Genomic DNA, 19,776 nt, shown 5'->3' on the forward strand with positions numbered 1-19,776 from the left:
CCCTCCTGAGGACTGGCGACCAGAACTGGACAGAATACTCCAGATGCGGTCGGACCAGAGTTTTATAAAGTGGAAGGATTATAGTCTTATCTCTGGAATACATCCCTTTCTTTATGCATGCTAATATTCTGTTGGCTTTGGAAGCTGCCGCTTGGCATTGCATGCTGTTGCCTAATCTATCATCAACCAAGACTCCCAGATCTTTCTCCATTTTTGAGTCCCCCAAGGGTTCCCCTCCTAACATGTATTGTGTTTTTATGTTTTTGGTCCCCAAGTGCAAAACCTTACACTTCTCCACATTAAACCTCATTTGCCATGTCGTTGCCCACTCCGTAATTTTGTCCAGGTCATTCTGTAGGATATCTGCTTCATGCTGTGCAGTTATTGCCCTGGCCAATTTTGTGTCATCTGCAAAAATTGATAACGAACTACTGATCCCTTCCTCAATGCTGTTTATGAATAAATTGAACAAGGTTGGTCCCAGGACTGAGCCCTGGGGCACCCCGCTTACTACCTCAGCCCAGTCTGAGTATGCGCTGTTTATTACTACCCTTTGGACACGGCCTTTTAGCCAGTTCCGTATCCAAGAGCAAACCCTGCTGTCGATACCTGCAGACCTTATTTTATAAATTAAGCGCTTGTGGGAAACTGTATCAAACGCCTTAGCGAAATCCAAGTACACCACATCCACTGGTCTGCCCCTATCTAGCTCACAGCTCACTTCCTCGTAGAATGCTAAGAGATTGGTTTGACAAGAACGCCCATTTGTAAACCCGTGTTGGTTACTACTGATGATGTTGTTGTCTTTAGCATACTCTACGATATAGTCCCTTATCATCCCCTCCAGAAGTTTACATACTATTGATGTCAAACTGACAGGCCTATAATTTCCCGGGATATGTCTCTGGCCCTTTTTGAATATCGGAATCACGTTAGCCTTCCTCCAATCCCCTGGTACATCTCCTGTCCTAATACTGTCAGCAAAGATTAGGAACAGTGGTCTAGATATAACCATACTGAGTTCCTTGAGCACTCTCGGATGTACGCCATCCGGGCCTGGTGATTTGTTTGTGTTAAGTTTATCCAGTCTTTCCCTGATTTCCCCCTCTGTTAGCCATAGTGGCAAGTCCTGTGTATTACTACTAACCATACAGTCATGGTCAGTGTACCCCTCCTTTTCCTGCGTAAAGACTGACGAGAAAAAAGCATTCAGCACGGTTGCTTTTTCAGTGTCCTCTGTAACCATCCTCCCATCATCGTTAATTATGTGTGCAATATGCTCTGCCCTAGTTTTTTTGCTGTTGATATATTTAAAGAATTTCTTTGGGTTTTTTTTACTATCCTCCGCTATTTGTCTCTCAAAGTTGATTTTAGCCATCTTGATTTCGTGTTTACACTTCTTATTTTCCTCCTTGTATTGCTGGAAGGCCGATACTGTGCCCTCTGATTTATATTTCTTGAAGGCCAATTTTTTTCCCCTAATAAGTTTTTTAACGCTACGGTTTAGCCAGCCAGGTTTGGCTTTGTCTCTTCTAAATTTATTCCCCATAGGAATGCACTGCAAGATGCCTTTGCTTAATATGTTCCTAAAGCATTCCCATTTTTCCTCAGTGGTCAGGGATCCCAGGGTTTGGTCCCAGTTTACCCTTTCCATCATTGAGTACAATTTTGGAAAGTCTGCCCTTCTGAAGTTTAGGGTTCTTATGTTCCCCACTTGCCTTTTTATATTGTTATTTATACTAAATGTGATCATCCTGTGATCGCTAGAGCCCAGATTGTCCTGGACTCCTACCTCCGAGATTATGTCTGGGTCATTAGTGATCAATAGATCCAGGATTGCATTCTCTCTAGTAGGGGAATCCACCAACTGTGACATGTAGTTATCCTGTAAGGTTTCCGTGAATAGACGGGCCTTATGCGAGTGTGCAGTCCCCTCTTCCCAGTCAATGTCGGGATAATTGAAGTCCCCCAATATGATGACTGATCCCAGTTTTGCCGCTTTACCTATTAGTGCTAAAAATTCCAGCTCTACCTCCTCCCCTTGGTTAGGTGGCCTATAGCAAACCCCCACAACTACTTTTCCCTTAACTTCTTCCCTATCGAGTTCAACCCACACAGATTCTAAATCCATGCTCATCCCATCCGTAATGTCACTCCTTTCTAGCACCTTTATATTGTTCTTGACATAGAGACATACCCCTCCCCCTCTTTTTCCTACCCTGTCCTTCCGGTACACAGAATACCCTTGGATATTTGCCAGCCAGTCATGTGAGGGGTCGTTCCTTCCCTTCTTTTCTTTAGGGGCGAGTCGCCCCACCACATTTGATCATTACTACCAACTAGCAAGTTTAGGCAATGGTTAGATATCTTGTTGAGTTCTAGATTGACAAAACAATAGGTTATACTGACCAGCTTAACCACTTATCCACTGAGCACTTAAACCTCCTTCCTAACCAGACCAATTTTCAGTTTTCAGTGCTTTCACATTTTGAATGACAATTACTCAGTCATGCAACACTGTACCCATATGAACTTTTCGTCCTTTTTTTCACACAGACAGAGCTTTCTTTTGGTGGTATTTAATCATCATTGGGTTTTTTTATTTCTTGCGCTATAAATGAAAAAATACCGAAAATTTTGTAAAAAAATGCATTTTTCTTTTTTTCGGTTTTAAAATTTTGCAAATTTAGTAATTTTTCCTCATAAATTTTGGCCAAAATTTATACTGCTACAAATCTTTATTAAAAATAACCCAAATAAGTATACATATTTTGGTCTTTGTGAAGGTTATAGAGTCTACAAGCTATGGTGCCAATCATTGAAAGTTGATCACACCTGATGTACTGACGGCCTATTTCATTTATTGAGACCCTAACAAACCCCTTTTTGGAAGGCAGACATTCCAAGGTATTTAGTAAGAGGCATGGTGAGTTTTTTGAAGTTGTAATTTTTTTTCCACAATTCTTTGCAAAATAAAGATTTATTTTATTTTTTTCACAAAATGGTCATATTACAAAGTTATTTCTCACACACTTTATTGGCATACTTGCAACTACACCCCAAAATACATATTGCTACTCCTCCTGAGTATGGCGATATCACATGTGTGGGACTTTTCCACAGCCTGACCACATTCAGAGGTCCAACATCCAAGTAACACCCCAGGTGTTCTAGGAGCAAAAATTACACATATAATTTCCTGACAACCTATCACACTTTTGAAGGCCCTGGAACACCAAGACAATGGAAACGCCCACAAAATGACCCCATTTTGGAAAGCAAACAACCCAAGACATAATCTAGGAGGCATAATGCGTCTTTTGAACATGTCATTTTTTTCCACAAATTTTTGGAAAATGTGGAAAGAAAATGAAAACGCATTTTTCTTACACAAAATTGTCAATTTATAAGATATTTCTAACACATAGCATGTACATCACAATAATAACACCCCAAAATACATTCTGCTACTCCTCCTGAGTATGGCAATACCACATGTGTGACACTTTTCCTCAGCCTGTCCACATACAGAGGCTAAAAATGCAGGGAGCACCGTCATTTCCTGACTTCCCATTACAATTTTTTGAGGCACTGTAGGGCACTGATAAGCACTGTAGTGGCACTGATGTGGCATGGATGAGCATTGATGTAGCATGGATGTGGCATGGATGAGCAATGATGTGCCATGGATGTGGCACGGATGAGCACTAATGTGGCACGGATGTGGAATGGATGAGCACTGACGTGGCATTGATGTGGCACGGATGAGTACTGATGTGGCACGGATGAGCACTGATGTGGCATGGATGAGCACTGACGTGGCATGGATGTGGCACAGATGAGCACTGATGTGGCATGGATGTAGCACAGATGAGAACTGATGTGGCATGGATGTGGCACGGATGAGCACTAACGTGACATGGATGTGGCACGGATGAGCACCATGGATGTGGCACGGATGAACACTAATGTGGCACGGATGTGGAATGGATGAGCACTGACGTGGCATTGATGTGGCACGGATGAGTACTGATGTGGCACGGATGAGCACTGATGTGGCATGGATGAGCACTGACGTGGCATGGATGTGGCACAGATGAGCACTGATGTGGCATGGATGTAGCACAGATGAGAACTGATGTGGCATGGATGTGGCACGGATGAGCACTAACGTGACATGGATGTGGCACGGATGAGCACTGACGTGGCATGGATGTAGCACAGATGAGCACTGACGTGGCAGGGATGTGGCACAGAGGAGCACTGACATGGCATTGATGTGGCATGGATGAGCACTGATGTGGCATGGATGTGGCACGGATGAGCACTGATGTGGCATGGCATGGATGAGCACTGATGTGGCATGGATGTGGCACGGATGAGCACTGACATGGCATGGATGAGGAGCAGATGACCAGTGACGTGGCATGGATGAGGAACAGATGACCAATGACATGGCATGGATGTGGCACCAATGACCACTGACCTGGCATTGATGTGGCATGGATGAGCACTGACGTGGCATGGATGAGCACTGACGTGGCATGCATGTGGCACAGATGAGCACTGACGTGGCATGGATGAGCACTGAGGTGGCATGGATGTGGCACGGATGAGCACTGACGTGGCATGGATGAGCACTGAGGTGGCATGGATGTGGCACAGATGAGCACTTGCGTGGCATGGATGAGTACTGATGTGGCATGAATGTGGCACGGATGAGCACTGATGTGGCATGGATGTGGCATGGATGAGCCACGGATGAGCACTGAGGTGGCACGGATGGATGAGGCACAGATGTGAATGATTGGGGTATGGAGGAAGCAGAGGATTGGTGCAGCTGCAGTTTCTCTCCTCTCTTCGCACACTATACCGATCATTGTGTACAGTGTGCGAGGAAAGGAGAGAAATTAACGGGACATACCCCGGTTTGTTGACAAGTGATCGCTCTGTCAGTTGACGGAGCGATCGTGTGGTAAAGGGCCGCTGTCATTGGACCTGTGATGCGCCGAGTGCCCAGGACCCGGCTAACACGGACACGTCCATGTGCGTGCCCCAGGGGGCACATGGACGGCGTGATTCTGGGAGGATGTCATAGTACGCCCACCCAGAATAAGCCGACCGTGGTGCAGCCGTCATTCAGCTATGGCCCGGTCGGCAAGTTAAAAGTCATCCAGACCTCAGGGCGGTTCTCTCTTCCTGTACCATGCGAGATTACCAACCTTTGTATGGATATCTGTTACTTTTCTTGTTTTCACTATTTCATACTCTGTTTGTAATACTCAAACTCTATAATAAAGATACTATAAAAAAAAAAAAAGTCAGCAGTACAGTATTTGTAGCTGCTGACTTTTAATATTTTGGTGGGGGTGGGGATTGGAGCTCCGCTTTAAGGCTTTACAACCACTTTAGGTTGCATATATTACTGTGTGGCACTAATAAGTGGGGTACACTTAGAAAATTGGGCAAATGATCGTCTGATTTTCCTCATTGTTTCACAGCAAACTGATAAAGGAAACTTTGTACGAAAATTCTCGTATGACAAAGGCTTTTTTTTTTATGTTTATTGTTTCTGATCATGCACAGTCTGTCGTTTGATTTTTTTCGTACGACAATCATACTTTGTTCCCGTACGAGAAAAATTTGAAGCTTGTCCCTTCGGAAATCTTTGTTCAGAAGGTCGGAATCAGCTGTAGAGCGTTGTGTACACACTATATAAAAATTGGAAAGTACAAAAGTTCCTCGGGTGAAAATGTTCACCCATTTTTCTTATAGTGTGTACAAAGCTTTAGTAGCACCACCACAGTACCACAGAGGGTGACCCCACACAGGCAATATCTATTTTTTTAACACTGTCCCTTTAATTTTTTTTTTATCACTGTTATTCCTATTACAAGGAATGTAAACATTCCTTGTAATAGAAATAAGGGATGACAGGTCCTCTTTATGTGGAAATGAGGGGTCTATAAGACCCCAAATCTCTTCTATACCTTTGAAAGCAAAAGAAAATGTAGATCTTTTGCTTTTAAAAAAATAAATAAATTGTTTACTTCCCAGTAAACTGGATGTCGCTCCGGTCCTCCTAGATCACAGAGGTGATCAGAGCTGATCTGGTCTCTGTTCACCCCTATGGCCAGCTGTGCAAACCGTCGGATCATTTCCCAGACTTGCTCGAGAAACACTGGTGAACTGCAGGAGGGGACCCCTCCGGCTGCTACCGAAATTGATCCAGCGGCTAGTTAGCTGCTCAGATTGCTTTCATGAGAAAGAGAATAACCGGCTATTAAAAAAAAAAATGAAAATACTGGGGATATGTCTGATAGCTTCAGCCATAACCCCAGTGAACCACTTAAAAGTCGAAACCTATATATATAGGTAGGAAAATAAATAAGGGGTTGGGACTTTATATGAGATACACGACACTACTGCCAGGGTAATGGTAACATGTTTATTTGCACGTATGATATAAAGCATATAACATAACATGTACATTGTATAAAAACAATACAGATAGCAGAGCTGATACATGATCCCCAAATCCAGATGCATAACAATCACATAATGAAGTATAAAGGAGTAAAAATTGATTGAATAAAATCATAACAACATCAAACTCGACTCGTTTCGTGGACTTAGTATTGCCACTTCCTCAGGAGTAGTTGTATGATATAAATCTATAAAAGATATATATATATCAGTATAAATAAGTAACATCAATGGAGATTGATAGAAGCTGGAAGGGGAATTGAGGGAGAAAAGCTTCTATCAATCTCCATTGATGTTACTTATTTATACTGATATATATATATCTTTTATAGATTTATATCATACAACTATTCCTGAGGAAGTGGCAATACTAAGTCCACGAAACGCGTCGAGTTTGATGTTGTTATGATTTTATTCAATCAATTTTTACTCCTTTATACTTCATTATGTGATTGTTATGCATCTGGATTTGGGGATCATGTATCAGCTCTGCTATCTATATTGTTTTTATACAATGTACATGTTATGTTATATGCTTTATATCATATGTGCAAATAAACATGTTACCATTACCCTGGCAGTAGTGTCGTGTCTCTCATATAAAGTCCCAACCCCTATTTATTTTCCAATCAACAGGGATGGAGACGCATGACTTACCCATCGTGCGCCTCATTTAAAGTCCCCCCCCAATTTCTATATATATATATAGGTATTGCGGTCTTGAAGTGGATATGATTGTTATGTGTTACTGTTCACACAGCATACATAAAAATAATGAAAATATATATATTTTTTTGTTGTTTCTTTGGATTATATACAGGACTCTAAAGGCAGTTTGTATTATTCAAAATAACTTGCAAGGGACCAGTGGCGTAGCATGGGGGGTGCAGGGGGGGCCGGCCGCACCGGGCGCAACATCTGGGGGGGCGCATCCTGCAGTTTCACTCTGTCTGACATTATATATATTACTAACACGGTGTCATCACACACTGTTTGCGGCTGCCGCCATCTTTAGGCTGCGAGATAGCCGGCGGGCGCCCTATGGCTGGAAATTGCGGGTCGAGGTGGGGCGGAGCTGTATTGTGCCTCCCCTGCCCATTGGCGTAGCGTTGCAAGCCAAGCCCCGCCTGCCGGCGGCGTGTTCTGCACAGCTCAGTCAGCTCAGAGAATCAGCAGCCTTCTTTTCACTGAGCCGCCCGGCGCTGTCACAGGAATCATTCATCTCTATCTTTCCAGTTGTGGTGAGCAGAGCGTGAAGAGGACTGAAGAGAGAGTTGTGAGAGGTGAGGTGAGACCATGAGAGATGTTTTTCTGGACTTACAGACACACAAGGCATCTAGGGAGGGAGGAGGAGGGGGGGGAGCGGGGAGCAGCCTGGACTGGAGAGCACTGACTGCAGTAAAGTGAAAGTGGAACTGTAGGGGAGGTCAGTGTAGATGTCAGTGGGGGGTGGGTCAGTGAAGGGGGGTCAGTGTAGGTATCAGTAGGGGGGGTTAGTGAAGGGGGGGCAGTGTAGGTGCCAATTTGGGGGGGGGGTCAGTGTAGGTGTCAATGTGGGGGGGGTCGGTGTAGGGGAGTCAGTAAAGGGGTCCGTGAAGGGGGGGGGTCAGTGTAGGTGTCAATGTGGGGGGGGGGCAGTGTAGGTGTCAGTGAAGTGGGGTCAGTGAAGGGGTCAATGTAGGGGGGTCAGTGTAAGGGTTCAGTGAATGGGGGGTCAATGTAGGGGGGTCAGTGTAGGGGGGTCAGTTTAGGGGTCAGTGTAGGGGGGGTTAGTGTAGGGGGTGTCAGTGTAGGAGGGGGGTCAGTCTAGAGGTCAGTCTAGGGGGCAGAGAAGAAGGGCCAGTGAAGGGGGGGACAGTGTAGGTGTCAGTGAAGGGGTCAAAGTAGGGGGGGTTCATTCTAGGGGGGTCAGTCTAGGGGGGTCAGTGAAGGAGGGGCAGGAATGGAGGGGCAGGGAAGAAGGGTCAGTGAAGGGGGGTCAGTGTAGGTGTCAGTGTAGGTATCAGTGAAGGGGTCAGTGTGTCTGGGGGGGGGGGTCAGGTAGGTCAGTGTAGGAATCAGGAATGTCAGTGTAGGGGTCAGTGTAGTAATAAGGTAGGTCAGTGTAGTGATTAGCGTTGGTTAGTGCAGGAATCAGGTAGGTCTGTGTAGTGGTCAGGTAGGTCTGTGTAGTGGTCAGGTAGGTCTGTGTAGGTGTCAGTATAGTAATCAGGTAGGTTAGTTTTGGAATCAGGTAAGTCTCTGTAGTGGTCAGATAGGTCTCTGTAGGTGTCAGTATAGTGATCAGGTAGGTTAGTGCAGGAAACAGGTAGGTCAGTGTAGGGGTCAGTGTAATTGTCAGGTAGGTTTGTGTAGTGATCAGGTTGGTTAGTGCAGGAATAAGGTAGGTCAGTGTAGGAATAAGATAGGTCAGTGTAGGTGTCAGTATAGTAATCAGGTAGGTTAGTGTAGGAATAAGGTAGGTCTCTGTAGTGGTCAGCTAGGTCAGTGTAGTGGTCTGTGTAGATTTGTGTAGGGGGCGCAAATTACTTACCTTGCCCCGGGAGCTGACAACCCACGCTACGCCACTGCAAGGGACACTTTAGGGATAGCTTGTTTTAAAAGTGCTTTAACATCAATGTACTACCCAAAACTTTAGATAATTAAAGCCTAGCTCCAGGAATACTATCATTTCAAATATGGTAGTTTGTTTGGGCCAAGCTGGCTACTAACTGGTGCAGGGCTGTCATCATTGTGTAGCATTGCCCCCTAGAGGACTGCTGGATATACAGTCAGGTCCATAAATATTGGGACATCGACCCAATTCGAATCTTTTTGGCTCTATAATGGATTTGAAATGAAACAAACAAGATGTGCTTTAACTGCAGACTTTCAGCTTTAATTTGAGGGTATTTACATCAAAATCAGGTGAAAGATGTAGGAATTACAACAGTTTGTATACGTGCCTCCCACTTTTTAAGGGACCAAAAGTAATGGGACAATTGGCTGCTCAGCTGTTCCATGGCCAGGTGTGTGTTATTCCATCATTATCCCATTTACAAGGCGCAGATAAAAGGTCCAAAGTTAATTTCAAGTGTGCTATTTGCATTTGGAATCTGTTGCTGTCAATTCTCAATATGAGATCCAAAGAGCTGTCACTATCAGTGAAGCAAGCCATCATTAGGCTGAAAAAACAAAACAAACCCATCAGAGATAGCAAAAACATTAGATGTGGCCAAATCAACTGTTTAATCCTTAAAAAGAAAGAATGCATCAGTGAGCTCAGCAACACCAAAATACGCAGAAGACCACAGAAAACAACTGTTGTGGATGACCAAAGAATTCTTTCCCTGGTGAAGAAAACGCCCTTCACAACAGTTGGCCAGATCAAGAACACTCTCCAGGAGGTAGGTGTATGTGTGTCAAAGTCAACAATCAAGAGAAAACTTCACCAAGGTGAATACAGAGGGTTCACCACAAGATGTAAACCATTGGTGAGCCTCAAAAACAAGAAGGCCAGACTAGAGTTTGCCAAAAAACCTCTAAAAAAGCCTTCACAGTTCTGGAACAACATCATATGGACAGATGAGACCAAGATCAACTTGTACCAGAGTGATGGGAAGAGAAAAGTATAGGGAAGGAAAGGAACTGCTCATGATCCAAAGCATAGCACCTCATTAGTGAAGCATGGTGGTGGTAATGTTATGGCGTGGGCATGTATGGCTGCCAATGGAACTGGTTCTCTTGTATTTATTGATGATGTGACTGCTGACAAAAGCAGCAGGATGAATTCTGAAGTGTTTCGGGCAATATTATCTGCTCATATTCAGCCAAATGCTTCAAAACTCATTGGACGGCGCTTCACAGTGCAGATGGACAATGACCCGAAGCATACTGCAAAGCAACCAAAGAGTTTTTTAAGGGAAAGAAGTGGAATGTTATGCATTGGCCAAGTCAATCACCTGACCTGAATCCGATTGAGCATGCATTTCACTTGCTGAAGACAAAACTGAAGGGAAAATGTCCCAAGAATAAGCAGGAACTGAAGACAATTGCAGTAGAGGCCTTGCAGAGCATCACCAGGGATGAAACCCAGCGTCTAGTGATGTCTATGGGTTCCAGACTTCAGGCTGTAATTGACTGCAAAGGATTTGCAACCAAGTATTAAAAAGTGAAAGTTTAATTTATCATTGTTAATCTGTCCCATTACTTTTGGTCCCTTAAAAAGTGGGAGGCACATATACAAACTGTTGTAATTCCTACACCTTTCACCTGATTTGGATGTAAATACCCTTAAATTAAAGCTGAAAGACTGCAGTTAAAGCACATATTGTTTGTTTCATTTCAAATCCATTGTGGTGGTGTATAGAGCCAAAAAGATTAGAATTGTGTTGATGTCCCAATATTTATGGACCCGACTGTAACACTTTCTGGATTCCCCTGGGTTACCCATAGCAACTGCTTGCAGAAACGTATCACTTTAAGTACTTGGCTCAGTCATTGATCAGTCCAGGGGATGTTGTTTTGTAATTTTATTTGGAACTGGGATAGGAGAAGGGATGAGTGGGATACTCCAACTAGTATTGTAACTATTCAGTATTGAGGCCATCTAAATGGGGGATGTGGCAAGGCTGCTGCTTCACTCTGCCATTGGAATTAAGGTAATTTAAGTGTTCCTACTTGTAATTATCTTCAGGGTTCCAACCAGTGGCGGCTGGTGATCAAAATTTTTGAGGGGGCGCAAAAAGAAAAATGTAATAGGTATTGCTTCGCGGCAAAAAAGGCGGTAAAAAAATTGCGTGACTTTGAAGTCATGGTACAGGCATGGCACAGGTGATGGTACAGACATGGCACAGGTGATGGTACAGGCATGGCACAGGTGAGGGTACAGGCATGGCACAGGTGATGGTACAGGCATGGCACAGGTGATGGAATAGGCATGGTACAGGCATGGCACAGGTGAGCGTATAGGCATGGCACATGTGATGGTATAGGCATGGTTCAGGCATGGCACAGGTGATGGTATAGGCATGGTACAGGCATGGTACAGGTGAGCGTATAGGCATGGCACATGTGATGGTATAGGCATGGCACAGGTGATGGTATAGGCATGGTTCAGGCATGGCACAGGTGATGGTTGAGGCATGGCACAGGTGAGGGTTTAGGCATGGCACAGGTGATGATTTAGGCATGGCACAGGTGAAGGTACAGGCATGGCACAGGTGATGGTATAGGCATGGCACAGGTGATGGTATAGGCATGGTACAGGCATGGCACAGGTGAGGGTATAGGCATGGCACATGTGATGGTACAGGCATGGCACAGGTGAGGGTATAGGCATGGCACAGGTGATGGTACAGGCATGGCACAGGTGAGGGTATAGGCATGGCACAGGTGATGGTACAGGCATGGCACAAGTGAGGGTATAGGCATGGCACAGGTGAGGGTATAGGCATGGTACAGGCATGGCACAGGTGAGGGTACTGGCATGGCACAGGTGATGGTACAGGCATAGCACAGGTGAGGGTATAGGCATGGCACAGGTGAGGCTATAGGCATGGCACAGATGATGGTTTAGGCATGGCACAGGTGATGGTACAGGCATGGCACAGGTGATGGTACAGGCATGGCACAGGTGATGGTATAGGCATGGCACAGGTGATGTTTTAGGCATGGCACAGGTGAAGGTACAGGCATGGCACAGGTGATGTTTTAGGCATGGCACAGGTGATGTTTTAGGCATGGCACAGGTGATGGTACAGGCATGGCACAGGTCGGCTTCAATCACTTACCTGCTCTCCTGGGCTGCCTGCGAGACGTCCAAGACGCTGCTCCTCTCCTCTCGTCCTCTCGTCCTCTTCTTACGACGGCGGCGGGATTCCGGGAACCATCCACGGCGCTGCTCCTCTTCTGTCTTCTTTGACGGCGGCCCTCTCGGTCTTCCGAACGGTCCGACGGGAAGGAGATCGGGCGGTGACGGTGCGTGACTGACGCACGCACCGGCACCGCCCCCATTGCGGGGTCAGCAATCGGATGTCCTGGATGATGATTGGTCCAGGCTGGATATCACGAAAGTGGGAGTGTGCTAGCACTGTGCCCTGCGCCCAGGTTACGCCCCCAGAAGGCAGCCAATCGGCGCCTCTTCTGGGTTGTAAACCCCCCCCCCCCACAGCCTCCACATAGGCCGGCGAACGCAATTTTTCTTTTTTTTAAAACTTTATTGCTCTTTTTGTATTTTTTTCTTTTCTTTTTTTAGGGGGGGGGGGCTGCGCCCTGGCGCCCCCTATGCACAGGCCGCCACTGGTTCCAACTTGGCACCCCATTTCTCTCTCTCTCTGTGCAGCTGACACCCGTCCACTAAATCCTACACTCTGGAGTGGTCCTCTTCCTGAGCAGACTCCGGGCAAGTTCCTCTGTACTCACGGACACGGTTTTTCCAGAGTCACTGATACCCCCAACTCCACCAGTCAGCTTCTCCTGGATTTTCGGATTCAGCCACACACTCTGGTTCACCAAGCCGACCGCCTGTGACCACCATCCACTGCTGCAGAAGAGGAGACAGCCGTCACCCTCCTTCTGGGACCTGGCTTCCTTCCCAAATAACCTGAGCACATGTGTCCTTGGCTTTATATACCCTGCCCCATAATGCACAGAGACAGCCAGTCTGTGCAAATCCCTGGGGCGGTAAACAAAGCCTGTGTGTCACTGGCTGGGTTTCCTCCACTGTCCAATGTGCCTCCCCATTGGACACAGTGGGGACACTCCCTCAGCCCAGATAAATCACACACTGGACACATGGAGCAGGCCTAACTAAGAAATCCTGCTCCCTGAGAAGCAGAGAGCATATACATTTAGCCTGCTGCTCTGATGTTAAGCAGACAGAGCCAAAACTACTCTGCCTACCTAGCACCTATCTAGGAGGGTGCTACATCTGTATAAACTGTATGTGGCATTGGCTGCGCGCAGTTTACAATGCTATGTTCCAGCAGCAGTTTAGAGACACCCAATCCCATTAACGGAACAAAGTGAAGTCAAACTAAACCCAACTCATCCAATCACAGGAAACCTTATATTTTTATAAATGAATAGATGGTTTCCTCTGACTGGCTGACATGGTGACAGGAAAAATCTGTCATCTGCTGGAGAAGTGGACTTACGAATGTGCCCTCGGGCAAGCGCATCCACCACGTACTCCTCCATGGCCTTATTCTCTGCAACTGAGAGAGGATAAACCCTACCACAAGGGGGAATGGCACCAGGTTGCAAGTCTATGGCACAATCGTATGCATGATGAGGAGGAAGAGTACCGGTGCACCCCTTGTCACATACATCAGGTTCTTCAGTAGACAATACTGAATCCGAGGAGGTACAAAGTACCTTAACAGGCCCATGGAGACAAACAGCGCCACACTGTGGGAAGCAAGAGAGGATTTCAACCAACTGCCAATCAAAGGTCGGATTATGTTTCTGAAGCCAAGGGTACCCCAAAACAACAGAGTAGTGTGGGGACGATATAACCTGGAAACAGGCTGACTCCCTGTGAACAGCCCCAATTGCCATGTCAACCAGAACAGTCTCGTGGGTAACCAGTGCCAGTTGCAGGGGTCTGCCATCAATCACCTCGATAGCCAGTGGAGCAACACGGGGCTGCAGCAGCAAACGTACTGTCAATAAAATAACTGACAGAACCGGAGTCTACCAATGCCTGGGTAACCACCGAGCCTGCTGCCCAGGAGAGGACAACTGTGATTAGTGGTTTATCTTTACGGGAAACCGGGGATGAGTAAATTCAACCTAAGATCTGCCCCCGACAGGATCTTAGGTGCGAGCGTTTCCCAGATGGGTGGAACAAGATTTTAGGAAATGTCCACCAAGGCTGCAATACAGGCACTGGCACTCCCGCCTCCTAAAGGCCTGCTCAGCCTCGGCACAGCGAGTGAACCTCAGCTGCATGGGTTCACAATTGAAAAGACAAGAACTCACTGCTCAAGGTGGTGTGATTGCCTGATGACTCACACCGGTGCATGCCCCGGCTCGCCTCCGTGAAAACTTGATAAAAGAAAAGGAATTGGCAGCACTCCAGGTTGAGTCAAAATCCAGATTTATTGACTGGACGTCCAAATATGACAATCGTGACAAGGTAGACGCGTTTTACACACTGACTGTGTGCTTAATCATTACTCATAGCTTTTCACAATCATCCTCTGCTTAATGCATGTGCATTATTTTTTCTGCTTAATGGAAATGATGTGATGGAAGGTGGGAACACTTAACACTTCAAGAACATTTTTCAGCATTTTAGCATTTGGGGCATACAAATTGCTTGGTCCTGTCTTCGAAGGAGGTGCTAGTGCTTGCCCGGTGATTGAACTGTAGTGCTGCAAGCTGTCCAACATATTTTATACTGACATGTTTACTTTAAAGGGGATCTCCATTTTAAGAATATCCTACTCTTCACTGGCAGCTTCATATAGTAACTTAATTCTGCTTCCTGAAGCTCCTTGGTTTTACTAGGTGCTGAAACTGGTTTTCATTTGCAGTGCATCAACTTGTAAAATCTGGAATACGTTTAGGCCTTGTGTTTGTGTCTGAATAAAAATGTCTCTACTACATGTGTCTGCTTCCTTTTCTGTTCTGACCTTTCTTGATTTGAATTAAAACCGTTCACTAGTTATTCAGCTATGTGATCCGTGACATTTCACTTTGTGAAAGTTTTAAACCCAAAACTGTTGCGCTGTAACATCATTCCGGAGTCAAATGCTGGTGGTGGATTTCTTTTTATATCTGGAATTCTGTTTAATTCTATCATGACAGTGTGACTTGTATGTACCTCTTTTGGCGGTATTTTGAAAAGATTTCCCTAAATGTGTCAGAATATTTCCTTGTAACCTGTTATCTTGATACTGTTTAAGATATATGACCGGAAACTAACATGTTTGTATAGAAACTCAAAATGACCAGCGCTATGGTTTGTATGACTATAACCGTTTGGCGTAAGCTGCCACCAACCTACCCCTGGAAGACCAGGGGTCAAGAAATGAGTGAAAGGTGTTGTTGGTATGTGGCGCTGCCTTTTCAAACTAAAAATGGATGCACTGAAAAATGCTATGCTTGGTATTAATTACATATAAAATTGAACCAATAAAAGTAAGTTTGTACACTTATGGCTAGTGTATTTCAAGAGTGCATACATATAAAGTGAATATAAAGTGCACCGTGCTGTTTGGACCAGAAAAAAAGTGCATATAATATCTGTGTAAGGTGCTGAATAAGTGTGGAAATAAAACTAGCTGTACCAGTGTTTTATAAAGTTTATTAATAAGCAAAGTGCTTGTATAGTGCAAATGGTACAAATAAAGGTGAAAACTTCCAAGATGTTGTGGAGACCTCTATAGGGAGGCACAAAAAGTGCATAGTAAACCAATTATACTTATAAGTGTGAAAAAAAAAAAAAATAATATATATATATATATATATATATATATATATATATATATATATATACCCCAGGTAGGGGTTAGAATAATTGTGAAAATGGTATAAAGTGCTGATAGTGCTCTAGCCCAAACGTGAATGCCAGTTATCGCCGGTGAGTAATTACCGGTTACTGTGGGGGTGCCGATGGTGCCTATACCCGTGGCCCCCCAACAGGTATTGCACTCACCCTTTTGTTTCCCCTTAGAGATAGGGGTGCTGGCTGTGTGTAATCACAAGTCCTGGGGCTGGCTGTGTGTAATCACAAGTCCATCTTCCTTGTAGAGGAACTAGTGATCTCAGAAGGACCATCAAAATCCATGCCTGGGGTGTTTGGTGCAGGTCCATCCACATTGCTCTGATGGTCTGGTGACACCTCTGTCAGGAGTTTTCCCTGCATGTCTGCACTCTGCACTGTGTATCTCCACAGCAGAAACTCCAACAGGTAGCTCTTTGCAGAGCACCTTCTCTTTCTGCTTCTAACCTGGGACACCATCCACCACAGCAGATGGAGCAGCTTGTTGTACTTAGGATTTCTCCACCAGTATTGGCTTTGCTGGTTTGTATCTGCCTCTGTCCATCCTCAGGGACTTGTCTGCTCTCAGGGGTGACTCCATCTCCTGGATGAAGGTCAGGGTTCCATGCTCACCCTTATCCCCCTGGCTGGTTGCAGCTGGTGAATCCCAGGCCTGACATGGGGGGAGAGGTGCAGAGGCAGATGGAGCCAGGTCATCCATTATCTGAGGCTGCTTATCCACAGAACTTACTAATGTGTGGCTGGCAAATCTCCCCTCATTATCAAACTTTTCCTTAAATGCTCCACTTCTGGCTTTGAACTTCTCCAATAATAAAGTTTGCTTCTTTACTTTTTCCTCTAATTCCTGTATTTCAGGCTTCATGGCTATACAATTTTTGCTCCAGGCCTGGCAGGATTTGTGTTCAGCCTTTAAAACTAAATTTTTCTTCAGCTCTTTCAATCACCCTAAAACAATTGATCGTCTTCTGGCTGAAGACATTCGCATCCTCACCTGGGCCTGGAACCCCAGTCAGGTCCTCCACCTCCTCCTCCTGGATTCCACCCAGGGCCTCCCTCAGGATCAGGCATTGTTTCTGGGCCAAAGCTAGCAGGCCAGACCCCGGCTTGAAAAAGGCTGGTTCTCAGAGGGCTCCTTCAGTGTGTCCTCCTCCTTCTCCCACTAACCACCATTGGGTTACTTTTCTACTGACCATCAATATATGCAGTTACTTTTACACTGCCCAGCAATGTAAGGGTTTACTTTTCAACTGAGCAGCAAAGAAAGGAGTTACTTTTCCACTGAGGAGCAATGAAAGGGGTTACTTTTCCACTGACCAGCAATGTAAAGTGTTACTTTTCCACTGGTCAGCAAGGTATGGGTTTACTTTTCCACTGAGCAGCAATATAAGGGGTTACTTTTCCACTGACCAGCAACGTAAGGGGTTACTTTTCCACTGAGCAGCAATGGAAGGGGTCACTTTTCCACTGAGCAGCAATGTAAGGGGTCAATTTTCCACTGACCAGCAATGTAAGGGGTCAATTTTCCACTGACCAGCAATGTAAGGAGTTACTTTTCCACTGAGCAGCAATGTAATAAGGTACTTTTCCACTGACTAGTAATGTAAGGGGTTACTTCTTCACTGCCAAGCAATGGAAGGGGTTACTTTTCCACTGAGCAGCAATGTAAGGGGTTACTTTTCCACTGAGCAGCAATGTAAGGGGTTACTTTTCCACTGAGCAGCATTGTAAGGGGTTACTTTTCCACTGAGCAGCAATGTAATAGGGTACTTTTCCACTGACTAGTAATGTAAGGGGTTACTTCTCCACTGCCCAGCAATGTAAGGGGTTATTTTTCCACTGACCACTGAGCAGCAATGTAATAGGGTACTTTTCCCATGAGCAGCAATGTAAGGGGTTACTTTTCCCATGAGCAGCAATGTAAGGGGTTACCTTTCCCATGAGCAGCAATGTAAGGGGTTACTTTTCCCATGAGCAGCAATGTAAGGGGTTACTTTTCCACTGAGCAGCAATGTAAGAGGTTACTTTTCCCATGAGCAGCAATGTAAGGGGTTATTTTTCCACTGAGCAACAATGTAAGGGGTTACTTTTCCACTGAACAGCAATGTAATAGGGTACTTTTCCACTGAGCAAGCAATGTAAGGGGTTACTTTTCCCATGAGCAGCAATGTAAGGGGTTACTTTTCCCATGAGCAGCAATGTAAGGGGTTACTTTTCCACTGAGCAGCAATGTAAGGGGTTACTTTTCCACTGAGCAGCAATGTAAGAGGTTACTTTTCCACTGATCAGCAATGTAAGGGGTTACTTTTCCACTGAGCAGCAATGTAAAAGGTTACATTTCCACTGAGCAGCAATGTAAGAGGTTACTTTTCCACTGATCAGCAATGTAAGGGGTTACTTTTCTACTGGGCAGCAATGTAAAAGGGTACTTTTACATTGAGCAGCAATGTAAAAGGGTAGTTTTGCACTGAGCAGCAGTGTAAGGCAGTGGCGGCCTGTGCATAGGGGCGCCAGGGCACCGCCCCCCCCCCCCCCTAAAAAAAAGGAAAGAGAAAAAAAAAAAAGATTACAAAAAGAACAATAAAGTTTAAAAAAAAAAATTGCGTTCGCAGGCCTATGTGGTGGATATGGGGGGGGGGGGGGGGGGGGTTTACGACCCAGCAGAGGCGCCGATTGGCTGCCTTCTGGGACGTAACCTGGGCGCAGGTCAAAGCGCTAGGACACCCCCACTTTCGTGATAGCCTGGCTGTGATTGGTCCAGTCTCCAGCCTGGACCAACCATCATCCAGGACATCCGATTGCTGACCCCGCTGACGTCGAAATGGGGGCGGTGCTGGTGCGTGCGTAAGTCACGCACCGTCACCGCCCGATCTCCTTCCCGCCGGACCGATCGGAAAACCCAGAGAGCCCGCCGTCAAAGAAGACTGAAGAGGACAAGACGAGCAGCGCCGTGGACGGTTCCCGGAATCCCGCCGCCGTCAGAAGAAGAGGACTCGAGGAGAGGAGCAGCGCCGTGGACGTTTCGCAGGCAGCCCAGGAGGAGAGCAGGTAAGTGATTGAAGCCGACCTGTGACCTCACCTGTGCCATGCCTATACCATCACCTGTGCCATGCCTATACCATCACCTGTGCCATGCCTGTACCATCACCTGTGCCATGCCTGTACCATCACCTGTGCCATGCCTATACCATCACCTGTGCCATGCCTGTACCATGCCTATACCATCACCTGTGCCATGCCTGTACCATGCCTATACCATCAACTGTGCCATGCCTATACCATCACCTGTGCCATGCCTGTGCCATGCCTATACCATCACCTGTGCCATGCCTGTGCCATCACCTGTGCCATGCCTGTACCATCACCTGTGCCATGCCTATACCATCACCTGTGCCATGCCTATACCATGCCTATTACATCACCTGTGCCATGCCTATACCATCACCTGTGCCATGCCTATGCCATCACCTGTGCCATGCCTATACCATCACCTGTGCCATGCCTGTACCATCACCTGTGCCATGCCTATACCATCACCTGTGCCATGCCTGTGTCATGCCTATACCATCACCTGTGCCATGCCTATACCATCACCTGTGCCATGCCTGTGCCATGCCTATACCATCACCTGTGAAATACCTATACCATCACCTGTGCCATGCCTATACCATCACCTGTGCCATGCCTGTACCATCACCTGTGCCATGCCTATACCATCACCTGTGCCATGCCTATACCATCACCTGTGCCATGCCTGTACCATGACCTCAAAGTCACGCAATTTTTTACCGCGTTTTTTTCCG

The sequence above is a fragment of the Pelophylax lessonae genome (genome assembly GCF_965119305.1).
Source record: "Pelophylax lessonae genome assembly, chromosome: 1".
Lineage (NCBI taxonomy): Eukaryota > Metazoa > Chordata > Amphibia > Anura > Ranidae > Pelophylax > Pelophylax lessonae.